This window comes from Aythya marila (assembly GCF_965140915.1).
Source record: "Aythya marila genome assembly, contig: HAP1_HAP1_SCAFFOLD_219, whole genome shotgun sequence".
In the NCBI taxonomy this organism is placed as follows: Eukaryota; Metazoa; Chordata; class Aves; order Anseriformes; family Anatidae; genus Aythya; species Aythya marila.
The window spans coordinates 125,901-143,572 of NW_028137232.1; the positions used below are offsets into that span (position 1 = coordinate 125,901).

The 17,672-nt window shown below is 44.5% G+C and overlaps 1 pseudogene across 1 annotated transcript; it reads right to left on the reverse strand.

Moving 5' to 3' along the window:
• Positions 1–466: 466 nt before the first annotated feature.
• LOC309890990 (zinc finger CCCH domain-containing protein 11A-like) lies at positions 467–9,995 on the reverse strand (annotated as a pseudogene). Its single transcript has 9 exons — positions 9,856–9,995; positions 9,536–9,655; positions 8,632–8,755; positions 7,999–8,201; positions 7,344–7,463; positions 6,780–6,838; positions 4,319–4,378; positions 4,004–4,057; positions 467–887 (listed from the first exon to the last, which is right to left on the reverse strand). The product of its transcript is annotated as a zinc finger CCCH domain-containing protein 11A-like (transcript).
• Between the last annotated feature and the right edge of the window lie 7,677 nt (positions 9,996–17,672).

A 17,672-nucleotide genomic window follows, 5' to 3' on the forward strand; every position in this document is an offset into this window, starting at 1 on the left:
TGAAAGGAAGGCTGGGTGGGCTGACCCCCACCCCCATTCCTGGCAGCAAGTTTGGTCCACAACACACTGGAACGACGATTCTGCTCCCTCCCACCCCTACAGCTTCATCATCTGACACGGGTACAGTCAAAACAATGGCATACACGAGTAAAAGTCAAGAGTTGACATAGTAACTCCAGGATTTGGCTATCAACTGTCCGAGAAATCAGAACACCGAAGCTTCACAATGTGCCCAACATCGAGTTGTGCCAAGGGCGGAGGAAGGAAGAAGCTTTACATTTAAGCCTTCAGAGCATCGCTCCATCAGAAGATCGATTTGCAGCCACCATGGCGTGCCAATGGAGATCTTTCTGTGCCAAAAGAAGTGCTTTGTCCTCTCGATATCGAAGGTAACCACCTATAGTTACAGAATGGATGCACAAGACCTTAACTCTGACCAGCAGGGAAATTTAGGACAACTGAGCGCAGATCCTGCCAATTTCTACCACTTCGGACTGTGCTTTAAGTCTCATTGCAAAGCCTCAGTTAGAAAAAGGATCACCTCGGGGTATCCAACAAGAAGAACAGTTTTAATTTTTTTTTTTTTTTTTAATTATACCCTAGGACTACGCAGTTCAACTGTCAATCATCTCGGAGAGTTCAAGGAGGAGGTCATCCTCGTCCTTCCCTGGGTCTAAGTCGATTTCGGCTTCCAGTCTGCCTCCTGAGATTTCCCAAAGTAGCTTCTCAAAATCTTCATCCGCAGATAAGGGCACGTTCCCTGTGGAACTCAGCCAGCGTGTCCGTGCCTCTTCTGGCTGGGAAGAAGCTGAGGTCGAGGTCTCGAGATCCATCTCCATCTGCTCCTCAAATCTTTCCGGGCTTCCAAGACGCACTTCAGGTCTTGGGAGAGCAAGAAAGAACAATCAGGATATGCCATTTCTTAACGGGAAATCCTTTTCCTGCAAACCGGCTCTTAAAACTGTAGGCAAGCCCTCCTATGCTTCAATCTTACACAGGGATTGTTATCAATCAACCCAGGGCTACATTTAGAGCCCAATGTGTTACCAGGTACATTTTTCAGTCTGGGGGTTTATCTGTGAAGCCAGGGCACCTGGAGTTGAGGTGGCATTCTTGAGGACCAAAAGGCAGAGGACACTACTCATCATCTATCACCTCACGAGGAAGTAGAACTTCACCTCATCCTCGTTCAGGTATTCAGACAACCCAAGAAGTCACCGGAAAGCTGTGCTGACTTGCAGCATTTCAAGAAAGCCTAATTAAGCAATCCTGCTAGCTGCTAGAAAGTGGTTTCAGGTGACTTATTCCTTTGATGGATTTTGGCTTCAATTATCTCAGAACCCTCATTTTTTCCCACATGTGACAGAACTTATGTTTCCCTGGGGATATACACTGATTAAGAAAAAGAACAAGTTGGGGTTGTCACCTGTTTTGGGGATTTTCTTCAAGTCTGATGGCTGGGACGTGCTCCGGCACGTCTGAAACACCCTAGAAAGCAGCAAAACAGTATTTATGACACATGGGTAAAAGATTCCTTAATAGCTTTTTCCTCCACACTGCTTCTCCTCTGGCATTGCGGAGCCGTGGCCAAAATACAAAACCAAGGTGCTCCTGAAGAAAGTTCACATTCACCTGGAGGTTACTCACGATCTGGTGTCTTTTAAGAACATGGCATTAATGGACAAAATCCCCCACACCAGAGAAATCACAGCATCAGAGTACCGGTTAAAGAGTGCCATTCATCTCATAAATACAGAAGGGTTCTACAAGCATCCTGGAGACAGCTACTGGATTTCTAAGGAAACAGAAGGCCTGCAGAACGTTTGAGTTTTCCACCTTTTCAAATAGAGGAGGGTAGAAATTTAACAAGGGATCCATCGCTGCATTAGCCCCTGGCCTTACCATGGCTGCTTTTCTGGCTGGAGGTCCCATCATGTCAGCATCAAAGGCAGTCTGTAGTTCCACAGCTGCTATGGCAGACGGGTAACTCCCAGGTGCCTTACGTTTCAGTGCCTTCTTCTTGGGGAAAGTGACTTTCCCACGCGAAGGCTTCGCAGATGTCATAAAGTTGGCTAGAGTAAAAGGAAGAGAGAACTGATACAGTCTTGCTCTGCCTCAGGAAAAATCCAGGTTCTCTTAATCATTTCCACAGTCCTTCTACACACTTAAATGCATTTGGCCAGCACAATTACACCGCCATTGCCTGGATTCTCAGGAATCTTTTCCACATAGTAAACTCTGTCTACCAACAAGCCATACAAAGGAACAAAGAAACCGAAGAGCTACAGTAAATAATAATCCAGGACAAGGGAAACCTCAGACACATAGCAATCCTAAGTGCAAGCTAGGTTCACAAATATAGACAGCTTTTATATTTAAAGTCCTGCTCCCGCTAGGAAAGGAAAAAGCAGCAGTTATAGTAGGACAAGAGTGTATGCAACTCTTGTACCAGCTTCCTCTCCCTTGCAGTGATGTCCCACAGTTAAGTTGTTCTACAAAGTCCACATTTGTAGTGGCATTTTCTAGTCTCCCGTTCCTTACCTAACATCTGGCTGGCAGGAAAAGAAACAAACTAAGAAAAAGAAAGTACACCCTTCGCTTCGTAGCACTGCGTGGCAAAATGCACCCAGCCAGAGTTACAGCATGAGAATTGTCATCTTCTGTCTGTATTTCAGAAGACAACCTAAGTAACTCTTAACCTTCAACACTTACTTTTAGCTTCCTGGCCCTGAAATTGAGCTGCCACTTTCCCTGCTGGTTCAGTATTAAAGAAGCCAGCAGTAGATTTGACAGCAGCTTCCTCCTGCCGAAGCTTCTCTTGTTGTTCTCTCTGTTGCCACTTCTCCCACCGTCTCTCTTCAAAGCTCTTCTCTGGACATTTACGAGTTCCACTCTGCTGAGTGGGCTAGAAGGAAAGAAAAGTAGTGCATGAGTAGGACAAAAAAAATAAATAAAATCCGTGGAGATTTCGTTAAGAAAATCTGATCAGCAATCCCTCCAAAATGGTCTTGATGTGGAACAGCATATTAATCTCGTTCAGGTTACTGTTGGTTTTTTTGTTTGTTTGTTTGTTTGTTTTTTTTCCCATAAAATTCTGCCTGTAACAAGAGCCATGCTTTACTATGGACGCAGTCTCACATATCTGCAATATCCACTATGGCAAGCTTCTTTAAACAGCTAGGGTGTTCTGCTGTACATCTATTTATCACATTCTTTTTAAGCAGCAGAAAGTCATACAAGTTCCCCTATACAGTATCCACTGACAGATTGATTTCCTTGAACACAGAACTCTGGCCTTCTGTATTAAATCCTTCATGTCTGACAGATCAAGTCAGTAAGAACAAAAAGAATTCCCTCCACGTTAACTGTGTAGATTTCAGCTGGTGCTAACAGGGTTTCTTTCTTGCTGTGGTATAAACAGACTGATTCCAAGTTTGAGGATTACAGAGTTGTCTGGAAATGCTGCTGGCGATAGGATTTAGACTGCACTGCAGCTCCTACCAGCTGCTGAAGGGTAAGAACACACTCAAGAGGGTGGCACACGGTGAGTAACAAAACTTGTCAGAATTATCAGAAATTGTACGAATGTATGTGTGTCTTCACAGAGGACTCACCTGTACATCAGGTCCAGAGGAAAGTTTAGGAAAAGGCCGGTTCAATTCCACTGCCTTCTTTTCTTCTTTTTCAGGTGCTTTAAAAAAAGACAAAAAAAAAGTGTTGTCAACGGCAGAAATAAAGAAAGCTGGGTACTTGTTTCCTTTGTGCATTTATTTCCTTGTGTCCCATGAGAGAGAGAGAGAAAGGCTACAATGTGCAAGCCATTCAGCATTTATCCATGAAGCAGATCCTGAGCAAACTGAACTTGCTCAATATGGGAAGCACCTCACTGGGGCAGGCATTAAAGCATCTTATTACCTGTTAGTTTTGTGCTCCATAAAGATTTCTGCTCTGCTGGGGCAGGTCCGGGTTGTGCTGAGGGAGCTGGCACATCTCCTTCACTCTGCTGCATCCGCAGAGCTTTCTCACGCTTTATTTCTTCCAAGGTTTTAACACGCACTTCTCCTTCTGGCTTGACTTTTCCTGCCGGCTCCTTCGCCTGCCCTTTGCTGGGCCCGGACAGAGCGAGCTGCTTCTTGGACTCACCCTGAATTTTGCTCTTGCTATGGCATTCTCCTGCTTTTTTCTTCTCTTCTACCAAGCGATTATTCTTTTTTTCAGACAAGGCTTCAGAGAAAGTTTGCATGCGACCTGCACGAGCAGCTCTTGCCCCTGCGCTGGAATCTTCAGTTTTACCGTGCCCTTCAGCCTCGGCTTTGGCTTGAGGTTCGCGTCTCTGAAGAGCTTTCTCACGACGGATTTCCTCCAGTGTTTTCACATGGATCTCTCCCATCAGCTTAGCAGCCTTCCCTGTCATCATCAAGAAATGAGGAGAAGCACCAACATTTAAAGAGAGTCCAGCAATATTTTAAGTCTCCAAAATTTGTCAGAGCACTAAGGAAAACTCATCTTGAGCGTTCCCAATAATGCATCTTAGAACAATATCCTTAGAACAACATTCTCCTCCTCCTCTGAGCCACTTGTATTTTGAAGACCAGCCCTATCCAGAGAGAACTGCTACACAGAAATGCTGCTTTACTTTATTACTTTTTCAGACTGCATTTCAAATTCCTGCTCCTGGCAGTGGTTCTATTCTAATTGTACGTAACGGTTCACAGAAGCAGCTAAAAACCTCGACAAGGCACAAGTAGAAAATAAACACACACCTAGAGCCAGAGTTCTGATAGTGGCTGTCAGAAGAGCTTCAGCACTCAACCAAGAGGCGTCAGTTCTTTGTTTTCGTTTAAATTAGTTTGTAGGGATGTATGAAAGCAGTCCAAGTTCGTGGAAAGGAAGGAGGAGAAAGCATATTTAAGATCTAGCTGTTACCTCTCTCAGTACTGGTCTGTTTAGGAGGTAATCCCAGCCTGTCCTTCAGAGACTTGGGAACTCGAACTGCAAAACAGAAAAAGAACGAATTAGGGAGGCTGCATAATGTCAACTTCAGGTTCACATTTCAAAACAAGACAGGAAAGGTAGCTTTGAATCCCAGTGATTACGACCTCAGCCAACATGCAACAAGAAACATCACTGGAAAAGGACAAACAGAAAGACTAAATACGAAACCCAGGAATCCAATCCAGATGCCCGTTTAGTACCTGTCTCTCTCTTGGGTGCTTTGTCAGCATTTCCCGGAGCCTCTACCTTCTTCCCCAGCCTTTCAGCAAGGCTGCGCTTCACTGGAAGGCTGCCTACATCATCTTCAGAGAAAACAAGGAATATTGTAAGAACTTTTCTTTGCAGGAAGGTTTGAGAACAGTCAACAATAAGCTTCTCTTTTTCAAGCATATTTTCATAGAATTGCCTTTCAGCTGCTAAATGATTTTTTTTTTTTTTTTCCATTTCTGCCGTCAACACAGATCTCCACTGCAATGTATTTTCCCTTCATACATCACAAATACTCTTTAATGCAGTCATATATAGAAGGCAGCACCTACGTAACAGCTCGTAAAAAGTTCTCACCCGCGGAGGCTTTCCGTTTTCCTTGTCTATCAGCAAGATCTACTCGAACCACAGGTTCCTCCCCTAAAACAAAAGGGAATTTTTTTTTCTATTTCACAGAAACCAGTAGCCAACAGAAATATTATCCTGTTAGCCCATGTCCAAAAAACCCTAGTCAGACACTGTTTTGACAGCTAGACCACACAAACTCATATTTTAACTATAATTAACATGGAAAAAAAATATTAATAGTCTCAGTGCTTGCTTCAAATTCCAGCTGAGATAGTAGAGAGTGAATCTGAGTCTGCTTGACACCTATACTTTGTGCAGAACAAAGCTGCATAAGCAAGCAGAATATTCTTAGGTGCAAATGCTGAGCAATATTCCTTTCTAAGGTGAATGTCTACAAGTAAAAGTACTTCCACACTTTTTTCCCTTTAAAAGGCATTTGCACAGCTCTAAACAATTTATACACAAACACCTGTCATACTGTGTCCACACCTGCCACTGTACGCCTCTTTAATGCTTCAGAAATTGCTTCTTATATAGCACTGGCTTCTACAGCTCGCTCTTCTCGTTACTCTTCTGTTTTTCAGTTACCCCCCTATTGGCATACTGACACTTTTTTTTTTCTCCTGCCACTGCACTTAACCTGAGCACCAAATCTTTCCAGTACAACCAGGGACTTTAAGCATAAAAGCACGTTTTGAACAGAAGGCAGCACCAGAAGGCTAACATGGGTGAATTGTTTTAATTATTGCTTAACCCTCCAGTTTAGGAGTAATGAAATCAAAACAAAAGCATTCATTATTACCTTTCTTGGAAGACACTGTCACAGTTCTCACCACTGTCCGGACATTTTCCTCTTCTGGAGCAGGAAAAATCATAGAATCAACGGGACGAAGAGAAGATCTTGAAGAACCTTCTGTTCAGAGCAACCAAAACATAAGGAAGTTTACCCAACATAAAAAACTATCACAAAGAACAAAAAGCTTTAAATGATTTGTTACTGTCAAAAATACAGCAAGCAGAGCATGTAAAGAAGAGAGGTGACTAATTTGCCTCTGGTTGCCCTTTGGACTCCCATTTAGAATACCAGCTGGCTGAGAATCAGGTTGCTTTATGCCCCCAGCTAAAAATGGAAGTCTGTCCCTCAAGCAGCTCCCAGTCACCATCACCTGCCGTGAACAGGGTAAGAAAGTAGGCAATATTAACTCACCACCGTGTCTCTTATTTTTTTCCTTCATCTTCTGCCATTTGATTTCCTCAAGTGTTTTTATTCCAAAATTCAGATTGCCCTCTGAAAACAGGAAACAGTTCATGAGACAGGCTTAGAGGCACTCACTGAGGACCACAGGTCCTCAGGCTTCTTAGCGCTCAGGAACTTTCTGAAGTATTTCGAATAAAGCCTGTCAACACTCCTCACAAGTGAAAGAGCCATAGAACCAATGGCATTTTGCCCCTCCTTTCATCCTTCAGGGTTCAAAATGTAGTTTTAATTTTAATCCATTTACACAATATTAGATCCCTCTATCGTTAGATATGGCTTATCAGCAGTGGTTGCAAGGCTGCACGTGCAGCCATTTAAACTCCATGCTGTGGCCCTGTTTTGTTCTCCAAAAGTAAAGAAAAGGAGTTCACCTTTCTGACCCAATGGGCACATGATGGTATTAATGGCAGAAATGAGATCATGGAAATAACCGACTCCATTCAGCACCCCTACATTTTGTTGTGTTTTTACACCACGCTGCTTTTGACTTAACTGTCAAGTTCTTCTGATTTATCCTACTAAGGTGCTGGCATACCTTGTTTAGTAGTAATAGAACTGCCTTTCCGAGTGGAAATCACCCGTAATCCATTTTTGCCTTCCGCAGCTGGATGCTGGACGGGAGTTTTAGTTTCTTCTCCTTCCTCAGAAAGTTGGTCTGAAGGGGAAAAATCGATTCAGTTATGCATAGACCAGGTTGGTCATGATTACGTAGCTCATGCAGTGACACTTCAGCCCATGGTTCATATAAAAAACTTTGTTGCTGTTTTGTTTTGTTTGTTTGTTTGTTTGTTTTTAAACAGCTACACTGACCTGATGAACTCCTAAGTAGAATACACTAGGACAAAACATCTAGGACTCTAGATTCTCTCTGCAGCTTTAACTACTACACAACACATTGCTCTTCAGACAGAAAAAAGAAATTTCCTTCCTAGTTTCACATAGAACTTTACACAAAAGACCAGCTAAAGCCAGGAGTGGTTCTAAGCTTTCCTCCAACGTTTCAGCTTCTGTCCACTGACTGCCAGACAAAGCCACCAGTGACCTGGCCAGACTGCCTGCCCTATCGCTAGTCAGACCTCAGGTCATCTGTGATTTATACACTCATTTACAGCACAGATTCCTTCAAGAAACAAAGATTTAACACATTCATTTACAGCACAAATTCCTTCCAAGAACCAAAACATGCTCACCATCATCATCTTCATCATCATCTGCAGCATTGATTACAACTGGAGGGTGTGTAGGGCTTGGGACATTTTCAGAGTTTTCCACTTTCGTCACCCCCTTAGCTGTGGAGAGGGATTTGACTGGACAGAAAGTTTGTTTTGCTGCAGTGACATCTGAGCCACTTTCAGATCATCGTCCGCGCACTCAGGCGGACTTGGCAGTGTAGCTAGAGGAAGAGGAGGATCATCGGTAATATGGCAGTTTAAAACTTTGACCACAATGCAAAGAGATGGTAGCAAAGGCAGATAACCCGCACAGACAACGAATTCAGCATCTCCTTTTGCCCATCCCATCACTGCTTACACCGTGAACAATGATTTCCCTTCCAACAACAACACATCTCCCTACCACCCAGCCAAAGCGGAAACAACAGGAAGCAAACTGCAAGGCAAACATCACACAAAGCAAAGAGAAGCTGAGCACGAAAGCAGAAAACAAACACCAGCAGTACACTCGGTGCAGTACACCTATGACTGCAGACCTTTTCCTGCCCTCACAAATGAACAGTTACCTGACGCCCCCTACAGGATTGGCACCCACTAAGTAATACTCAAAATTAATTCTTCAGCGCTTAAAGAAAAAGGACCTAAACTCACTCTTGCTTGGTGGTAAGAATTGTCCATCGATGTAACGTCCCTTTGCATGATGAAAAGCACAGTTGGCTTTCTGACAGCCTCCCGGCTGGTTCTCCCAGTAGCAAGGAATCTCACTGCGCTTTTTCTGAAGACAGAAAGAAAGAAAAGCTCGTGATAACATGCACCTGAGGCTTGCAAAGAGATGCACAGCTCCAGATCGTGACAGCTGTCACAACACAGTGCTGAAACAGCATTCCAAAGGTCAGTTTCTCAGTTAAGTGTAGTATTTCTGGGCATATTCACAAAGTTTGCATAAGCTGTAACCACTATGCACATTTAGTTTGGTCATCACTCAGTTTGAGAAGACAGGCACTCTCAGACATCACTTGAGGGTGGCTTAAACTAATACACCTAGGATTATACTAGGATTATTCAGAGGGAAAAAGAACATCTGAAATTGCCTAGGTTAACCCTGTCTAGAACTACTTCTTGGAGACTTAGTTCTGCTGCACCTTTAACTTTCCCCACTTCCTACCCCAGGCAGCTACAACAGCGTTATCTGAAGGACTGTGGGTCAGAAGACACCTGATAGTTCATTATCAAGCCTGCTCCCATGAGGATAGAACAGCCTGTTTATTACCCCCCTGCTCCAGCACGTTTTAGCAGTCTATTTAACAGCTATTCTGCATCTCTTGAGAAAACTGTCAGCATCTAATAAAAAAAAAATAAACAAATATCTTGCTAAGACGTACCTAAGGCATTGATTTTATTTCCCTCTGCTTCCTCCCACCCCCTCTCTTGGTAACAGAAACCAGTATGATTTTGAAGCAAACAAATCTATCCTCCAAAAGCACAATCAGTACACCTACGGCACTGAAAAATGCTTTTGTGGATTTATTTTGAGAACACATTGTTAGGCACTCACGTCAATTTCCATGTGTCTGAATCGGCAGACATTCCTGAAACAACGACCCTCCTGCCACAGCTTGCAGACCGTCTCATTGCCCAGAGCAGCTTCGCAGTGGCGGTAGGCACATTTGTCTCCCTGGAACCAAAAGGAAACCAACAAGGAAAATAGAGTACAGCCTCAAAAATGGCCATGCTGCTGCCTAATGGTGCTACAACTGAATTCACAATCTATCTGGTTCTCAAGTTAACCAAAGACCAGTGTGCTTCCTCCTCCTAATCTACTCCTTCCTGAAAAAAAGGGGGAAAAAAAGCAAAGCAAAGGAAAGCCAGCCATACCTTGCTACAGGTAGAATAGAAATAGAAGTAGCAATCGTCTCCTTGTTTAGACATGCCGACGAGTTCTGCTAACAAGCTCGGGTTCTCTCCACAGGGACTTCCTCTGCTCTTGGAGAGAGCTGTCTTCACCCTTGCCTGGGCTGAAAGTCTTCTACTGGCTTGTGATCAGTGAAATCTTCTTTTTAAAAGTAACCCGAAAGAAAGTAACAAGTGAAAAATAATGAGGAACAAACATTTTTCCAGCTTTCTTCAGTTAATCAAATCAAGTTATCAGTCTCTCAAAGAGAGCAAAGCCTTGAAATCAGCTGTTACATGAACTAACTAAATATTAAAGTTCTGTAAAGCTGCCAGGAGCTTTGTCAGCAAGCGTTCTCTTCCACATCCTCAATAATATGACCTGGAGCACATCTGGAAGCCTGAAAACGGAGTCACTCCTTAAAAAACCACCTGATGATACATGCAAGTCAATAATCAACTATGGCTACAAATAACTTCTCTAGAACACAGTTAGGACGCATTAAACAGCACGTTCCAGGCCCTGTGGGTCTTCGATTTCACCTACCTGGACAACCTCAGCAAAGTTATCGATCTTCAAAGGCTTCCAGTTAACTGCTCCTGTAGGCCGAACCAAGACTGAATCCGTGAATTAATAATAAAGGGGTAGGAAGAATTTTCCTCCTCACTTTGCCAAGGGAACCTCTCATCCACAATTCAAACAAAGGATGCGCTTTTAAACAGCTTATAACTAAGAGAGGAAGCAAGTCCATTTGAATGCTCTCTCAGACTGGATGCAGCCACGGTTAGTTAGCTCTTCAAAAAAATAAAAAACAAAAACCAAAACAAAACAAAAACAAAAAAAAAAACAGCGCATTTAGAGATGAACTCGTGATTCAAAGTGGCTGCAAAAATGAGGCTCCATCTTCCACAGCCGGACAATTTAACTTTTTTTTTTTTTTTTTTTTTAATTTAAAATTCAGCATGTTCCAATCTCTGGTCTTCAAGATTTCTTCACCTATTAAGAAAACACAAAAACCTTTCCCCGTCTTTATTACCTGTACAGCAAAAAACATACCAGTGCATCTAAATCCACTGATGTGCATACGCATACACACATCTGTGTTTATACACACACGAGGAGGGAGTGAGAGAAAGTTAGCGAGAGCGACAGTGAAAATCAGAATTTTTGCCTTTTCGACACAGAGAGCGCGTAAAAATTCTCTCATTTTGAGGGAACTAGAAAAAAATGGAGGCTCTGCAAAAGATTTTGATGAGTATGCCTTCGAGGCCGATGCTTTGTAACATGAGGGATCTGGGGGCCAGCACACAAATATGCATACGGATGTACATGCATACAGGATAAACATATCTATACACACAAGCGTGCACAGTAGATGTTGTATGATCTCCATATCGAGAACAACTCGTAGCCCTGATCAGACATGTAGAGTTGCAATCAATTAACAGCAGCAAGACAGCAGATCAAGGGTACAGCAAGCTTTGAGAAGCAGGGGAATGCTCACTTTGCCAGTGGCACGGCTGCATGATACCAAGGATTTTGAATTACTTTGATTTTTTGGAAGCAATTTGGTTTTTCTTTCTGCGCTGTAGCTGTGGTGGTTTTACCGTGCTGGGCAGCTAAACCCCACAACCGCTCTCTCACTCCCCCTCCTTTAGATGAGGAGGGGGAGAAGTAAAGCAAAGAACAACTCACGGGTTGAGATAAGGATAATTTAATTAAAGGGAAAAAATTATAATAATTAAATAAAGACTACCATGAACTAAACAATTTAACTAAGGGGAAATAAAAAGGGAAAGGGGAAAAGGGAGGGGAAAAGGAAAAATAAAAAGAAGGGAGGAAAACAAACAAACAAAATAAATGAAGGCTATATGGAAGTGCAGAGGAAAGAAATTACTCTCTACTTCCCACAAATGAGCCATGATTGACCACGTCCTTGAAGCAAGGCCTCAACGCACGCAGCCGGTGTTCGAGAGGAGGACCGACGTTTTCCCAACGAGAGCCCACCCCTCCCCTCTTCTTCCTGTTTCCACCTTTTATTGCTGAGTGGGACATCACATGGTATGGAATATCCCTTTGATTGGTTTAGGTCAGCTGCCCTAGTGATGTTTCTCTCCTCACCTTTTTGCCCACCCCCTAGGAGGGTTAGAGAAAGGCCCAATGCTGTGCCACTGCTGCTCAGCAGTACACACAACACTGGTGTGATAACACTGCTGTTCCAGCTACAAGTACAGAGTACGGCACTGTATGGGCTGCTGCAGGGAAAGTAAACATTCCAGCCAGACCCAGTACAGTAGCAAATACCACAGGTTTGCCATCACGTGCTGTTCCCTAATCCATATATCCATCATCAGCCATTGCTGCAGGATCATGAAAGGTTAGAGAAGACGACTTAGGTCCAATTTAACAGCCAATGAGTTTTCGATGAGCAGAGCTGCAACAGATTTTATTTCGCCACAAGCATTTTTTTTTCTTTTTTTCTGATATGAAGTCAGAAATTTTGATTTTTTTTTTTTTTAAAGACACTAAATGTCACAAAACCTGCAACCAGACCAGATAAAGTTCAATTCAGAGTGATTCTGAATCCTTTCATTAAAACGCTGCACATTTCTGTGCAAATTATTTCTGACTCTTCTGGACAAAAGTGGATGAAATAGTTCTTACAAATTAATAATAAAAGGTTGGAAGCTTTTACTCACACAAACACTAGTGAATTTTCCAGGAAATATTGTTTTGGCAGGGAATTTTCCCAAATCTAAAATAAAGAGAGGAAAAGTTGGGTTCTCATATTAGTTACTGCTTTTGACTGCTGGACAAAGGGAATAAAAACAGTAGTTAAGTGCAAGGTTTCCTTCTCTTCTTTAGTATGGATAGGAATCGTCACTTCGGACCTTTAGCACCTTCAGAAACACACCCAGTGCCATGCAGGTTCCTCTGCAGCTACTTCTAACAATTACTGGTGCTCCTTAGCATGGAAGTTTGACTCAAAACACTCTCCAGATTTAGCTCTTTTGACTGCCCAAGGAGCTCATCATTTTGCTTGTTGCCTTCCATTTTCCTGAACACACCGGGAACGCTGTTCAGAATCTGAATGGATCTGGTCTAAGGAATGGGAAGAAAGCAAAACCAACGATACCTTGCAGTATTCCAAATTCCAAAAAAGCAGTCTCATTTTAAAAAGGACCTCAAAAGCTTTTTTTTTTTTTAAACTGACATCTGCCAACATAGCAATCCAAGCGCTAAACCAACTGAAGTTGCCCCTGAAAGCCTGAATAAAAATGAGTAACTCTGGTGCACTCAGCAGGTCTGTAATAGAAGTTGGTAAGGGTTTTAGATTTCTTTTTTTTTTGCTCCAGGGTGCTGGTAAAATTTTTGCATTAAGAGATTTTGAACCTTTTGTACCAAAGAATTAGAGATGCGCTACAGTGCCAGTAGCTGGGGGTCTGGAAATACACACCAACAAGTGTCATAAGCTTTGCCTTTGCTGAAGGAAGATGAATACTACAAAGAAAATCTGTCTAGTTTGTTTTACAGGCTTGTCTTTCTCAGTACGGAACAAACTGACCTCCCTGGTCTAACTTTGCAGTGCCTATTCTGCCTTTGTCCTGCAGAGAAGAGCAAGAAAGGAACAAATCTATTTTTGCACCCCAAAAACGCATTAGAGGAGGATTATCACACCCACCTAAGGGTACTTCCTTGTTTGTTTATAAAGCACAAAGCATTTCTCTTGGACAGTCTCTGTTGCTGGCCTCTTTTGTGCCTTCCATTTATAATAAAGATATTAAGATGCTTACCCCTTGCTTGTTTTTTTTTTTATTTGTTTGTTTGTTTGTTTTTGTTTTTTTTAAAGAACAGTGGAAGTGGAGAGTCGGATGACAAGCAAGAACAAACACTAGAAACTCCTTGTTCTGCCCCTGCTTTTTAATCACCCAGCATCACCCCGGCTGCAAAACAGCCTCTGCTGATTTACCTGCTTGTTAAAGCACCCCACAGGCTGCAAGTGCGGTGTGCTAGGTGTCAAGTTATATTTAACGGTGCACACGTAACCATTCATCTTCCCACAGTCGAAGCACAGAACAGCCTCTTGCTAACACAACTCATCCCTGCTGCTGCAAGAAACCTCATGGCCTGCAGGAAAACCTCAAGCTAAGAGTTCCAAAGCAAAAGCAGAAAACGCATCATTTGTACTCTTTCTATTTGAGGGAATTCTAGCTGCTAAATGCTGCCTACATCTGAGGGCACGTTCTGAGGCTGCCGGGAAGGACACTCAACACCCACTGACAGCAGGAGTGCAAAGATGCCAGCCAAGAAGGCAAAGGTTAGAGCTGAACGCTGCCTCAGCTTCCTCCAGCAGCCAGCTGGGGGTCACCTTTCACCACGCTCTCTGAGACTCGGAGCCCCGAGTTACCGCAGCCGCCACGTACAGCTGCTCCTTGCTGGCCCAAACTATTTGAAGAGTCTTCAGACTTCAGGGACCTGTTTTACGACAGCCTCAAGATCAAATTCATCTGTTCCTGAAGGCGCTGATCGTCCTGCTGTTTCTGTAGCTGTCAAAGAACAATCCTGAACTGAGGCACTCGTCTGATCAAACAGTGCTTCGGCACAGATTTGTCTTTAGCTTGACACATCAAGGTGAAGACGAATCGATTCTTGCAAGCAACCTCTCAAGCAGGGATCTAATAAGGTGACCAAAACGACAGATCTGTTGTGCAGATCTGAGCACGTCACTCTGCAGGGAATCACTTTCAAGCCTAAGATGTTTCACCCATCTCCCTGCCCCAGAGCGACACAAGGAAAGCTCTTAAGCAATTGCTAGCCTCTCCTCAGTGCTCACGAGTCCCAAATCACTAATTTTACAATATATAAACCATGGCAGCTGGCACCTAGATGGCACACGGTGACACTGCACACGTGGGCAGTGCTGTCAGGAGCTGGAAAGTCAGGGGTGAGGGGGTTAAGGGAAAACCACACATCGGTTTAGCAACTTGGCTCCCGTAGGATACTTCCTACGGCAGGAGTTTTAGCAAAGTCCCTCCCTCAGAGGGACCTGCTGGCTAATTAAAACAGGACTTCTGCTGGAGCAGTCAGAAGGCAGCAGGGTATCAGGAGATATCCAGTGGGCATCACCGTCAGCCTGTGGCAGTTTGGGGTCCAGGTATCAGTGGTTATGCGTGGTTTTCTCTGCTTCACTTTCTCCAAAGCTGTGAAAAAATAGTTCTTTTACAGCACTGTACAGTCACACGTTACGGATGGAACCAGCTGCATCAACTTCCAGTACGACGGTGTTGGAAAAAGGTGCCTTTGGTGGTCAGGAGCACAACAGCTCTGGTGAGGTGTTATTTAAGTGTGTTCTTACATCTGAGTTTCCTCATAGCAGTATGTAGCTGAGGGGGTCCAGGTTTCCCAGGTAAGATTGATGTTTTTTCTCCTACCAAGCACCAGCTCAGTATACAAAGCTCTGTTAATAACACCCAAGCGTGTAGATGTTAAACTGAAACTGCTTTTAAACCTATTTGTTGTTACGAAAATAGCTTAATACACCATCTTCACAGGGTAAAAATTCACATGGAAGGACAAAAAAACCCAGAAGCGCTTCCTGAGCTTCAGTTTACCAACAGCACCATCGGATTTAGATCCTGGCCTGGCAGCCAGGATGTAGGGTCTGTAAGCATTGCTGCGATGTGCAAGTGCCAAGGCAGGTTTCTGGCCTGCCCTGAATAAAATACCTTTTTTTTTTAATACAAACAGCGTGCCAGGTACGCTGTAATGCCAATGTGCCAGCTCAATAGAGGATGTCAAACAACAGAGGCGTTTATCCTAATTTCTGGCATGAAAACACTTTTAACAGCATTCTTTTCATGAAGAAAACCCTCTCTATCTTCTCCAATGCTCCAGGATCTGCTGCAGCTGCAGCAGCCGCGCTGGTACAACCCACATCTTTGCCAAATCTTTTCAATAATTGTGCTTTACCTCGGCAATGTTGAGGTCACTCCTCTTCCTCCTCCAGCTGAGCAAGCAGCTCGCTGGCTCTGCCACACCGCAGGTGCGGAAGCGAAAGCTGGGAACACAGGAGTCAAACTCTCAGTGCTCACAAAGCCACCAGGGCAGAGGGCTGACACAGAGGCACCCCGGATCCGCTCTCCCTCCCCGCTGCGAGGCTCGCAGCAGCCCCAACCCGAAGCACACACAATGCTTCGCATGGTGATGTCACCGCTGATTCTGAGTCCCCACGTGAGGATCTGCTTCACCACTCTCAACGTTGGTGTTGGTTTTTGATTTTTGTTTTTTTTTTTTTTCTTTTAAACATTCTCAGCTTATGGGAAACCATCAGGTAAACCACAGATCGCTAGGGAAGAAGGCCCACACGAGGGAAGTCCGTGCTTTTCTTCCAGGCAGTGGCACGTGCTTTAACACGCCGCGTTCGACAAAGCAGCTCTCCCCGTTTTGCTCAGTGGCAACAGGCACGACTGCAACGCACACAGGTGTAGGCAGCACCTGCAGGTCCCAAACCCTTAACCCGTTTTTAGAGAGCACCAATTTTTTAAGTAGTGCTTTTCCCTTAATCCATGACCCCTTCTTTCCTTTATTTCTATCGGGTGGCTCTCCTCCATTTTCCTCCTCAGTGTCTGAGCAGACACTGGGAATCGTTTCCGGAGGAAGGGCACGGCTGAAGCTCCTCCATCTACTCTCCGAGAAAAGAGAGTATGTTAAAGAATACATCTTTCCTTTCTTTTCCCTTTTTTAAATACAATTTCTGAAATCAACGCTGCGGCCTGGCAGCAAATACCTACGGGACTAAAGGTGATTCCTCATCCTCACTGTAACGTTGTAGTTAACCTCCCAACGAACCCATCTCCCCAGGAAGCGGCCATTTGAGATGGGAAGGGGCAGAGCAAGAGGAAGCTCTCCTTAGCCTAGCTCTTCCCCCAACACCACCTCGCCACCCAGCACCAAATTCAACTCACCTGCTCCGCCCGATCACTCGAACGGGCGTCCGACGCTGGCACACGCCGCAGCGGTGGTTCTGACGTGCCTTAAATCACCTCTCCGCAGAATATCTCGGGTCTGTACGCTCAAATAACGCAGTATTTGAGAAATAACGCCCAGAGCTCACACTCTGAGTGCAGCCCAACAGCACCGAAGCACCGGTAGGCTAAACATTCCAAACCTGGCAACAAGGCTGACCCAAGCAACAGCACGGAACCCTTCTGCACCTTCAGCGTGGACATCAGCGTAAGGAAACACAGACCTCCTCGATCCAAATTTTAAGCGAGAAACGCAAAAGGTCACCCAACCGGCTTGTTTTCAGCAAGCTAAAGGAGAAATTAAGGCGACAACCGGGTGCATCCAGAGTTAGTCAGATCCTGAAGGCAGTTCCTTGGGGGAACGGAGGAGCAACGCGCCAGATGAGGGCTGCCTTACAGCGCACCCCTTAGAGGCACTGCTACGGAAGGAAGGCAGAAGGTTGGAACTCGAAAGAACTCGCAAGGCGCCCGTTAAGGGGGAAATCTTTCATTTTTTTCTCAGCAGAACCTCCCCTCTCCCTCCCCCCCCCCCCAACCCCCCCATGAAGGCAGACCGGGGACTCTTTGCTTCCTTAGGGAGAGGGCAGGGACGGGGCAGGGTGGTGGGACAGATGGCCAGAGGTTCGGATGGACGGACAGACAGCCGGACAGAGGGCCCAGCAAGGCCTGACGAAGGGCTCAGGAGCGGGAGGGAAGGGCAGGGCGAGGGGAAAGGCAGAGAAGTACAAATCTCTTTTTCCTTGTGATAACTTTTCTTGACCAAAAAACACGATTGT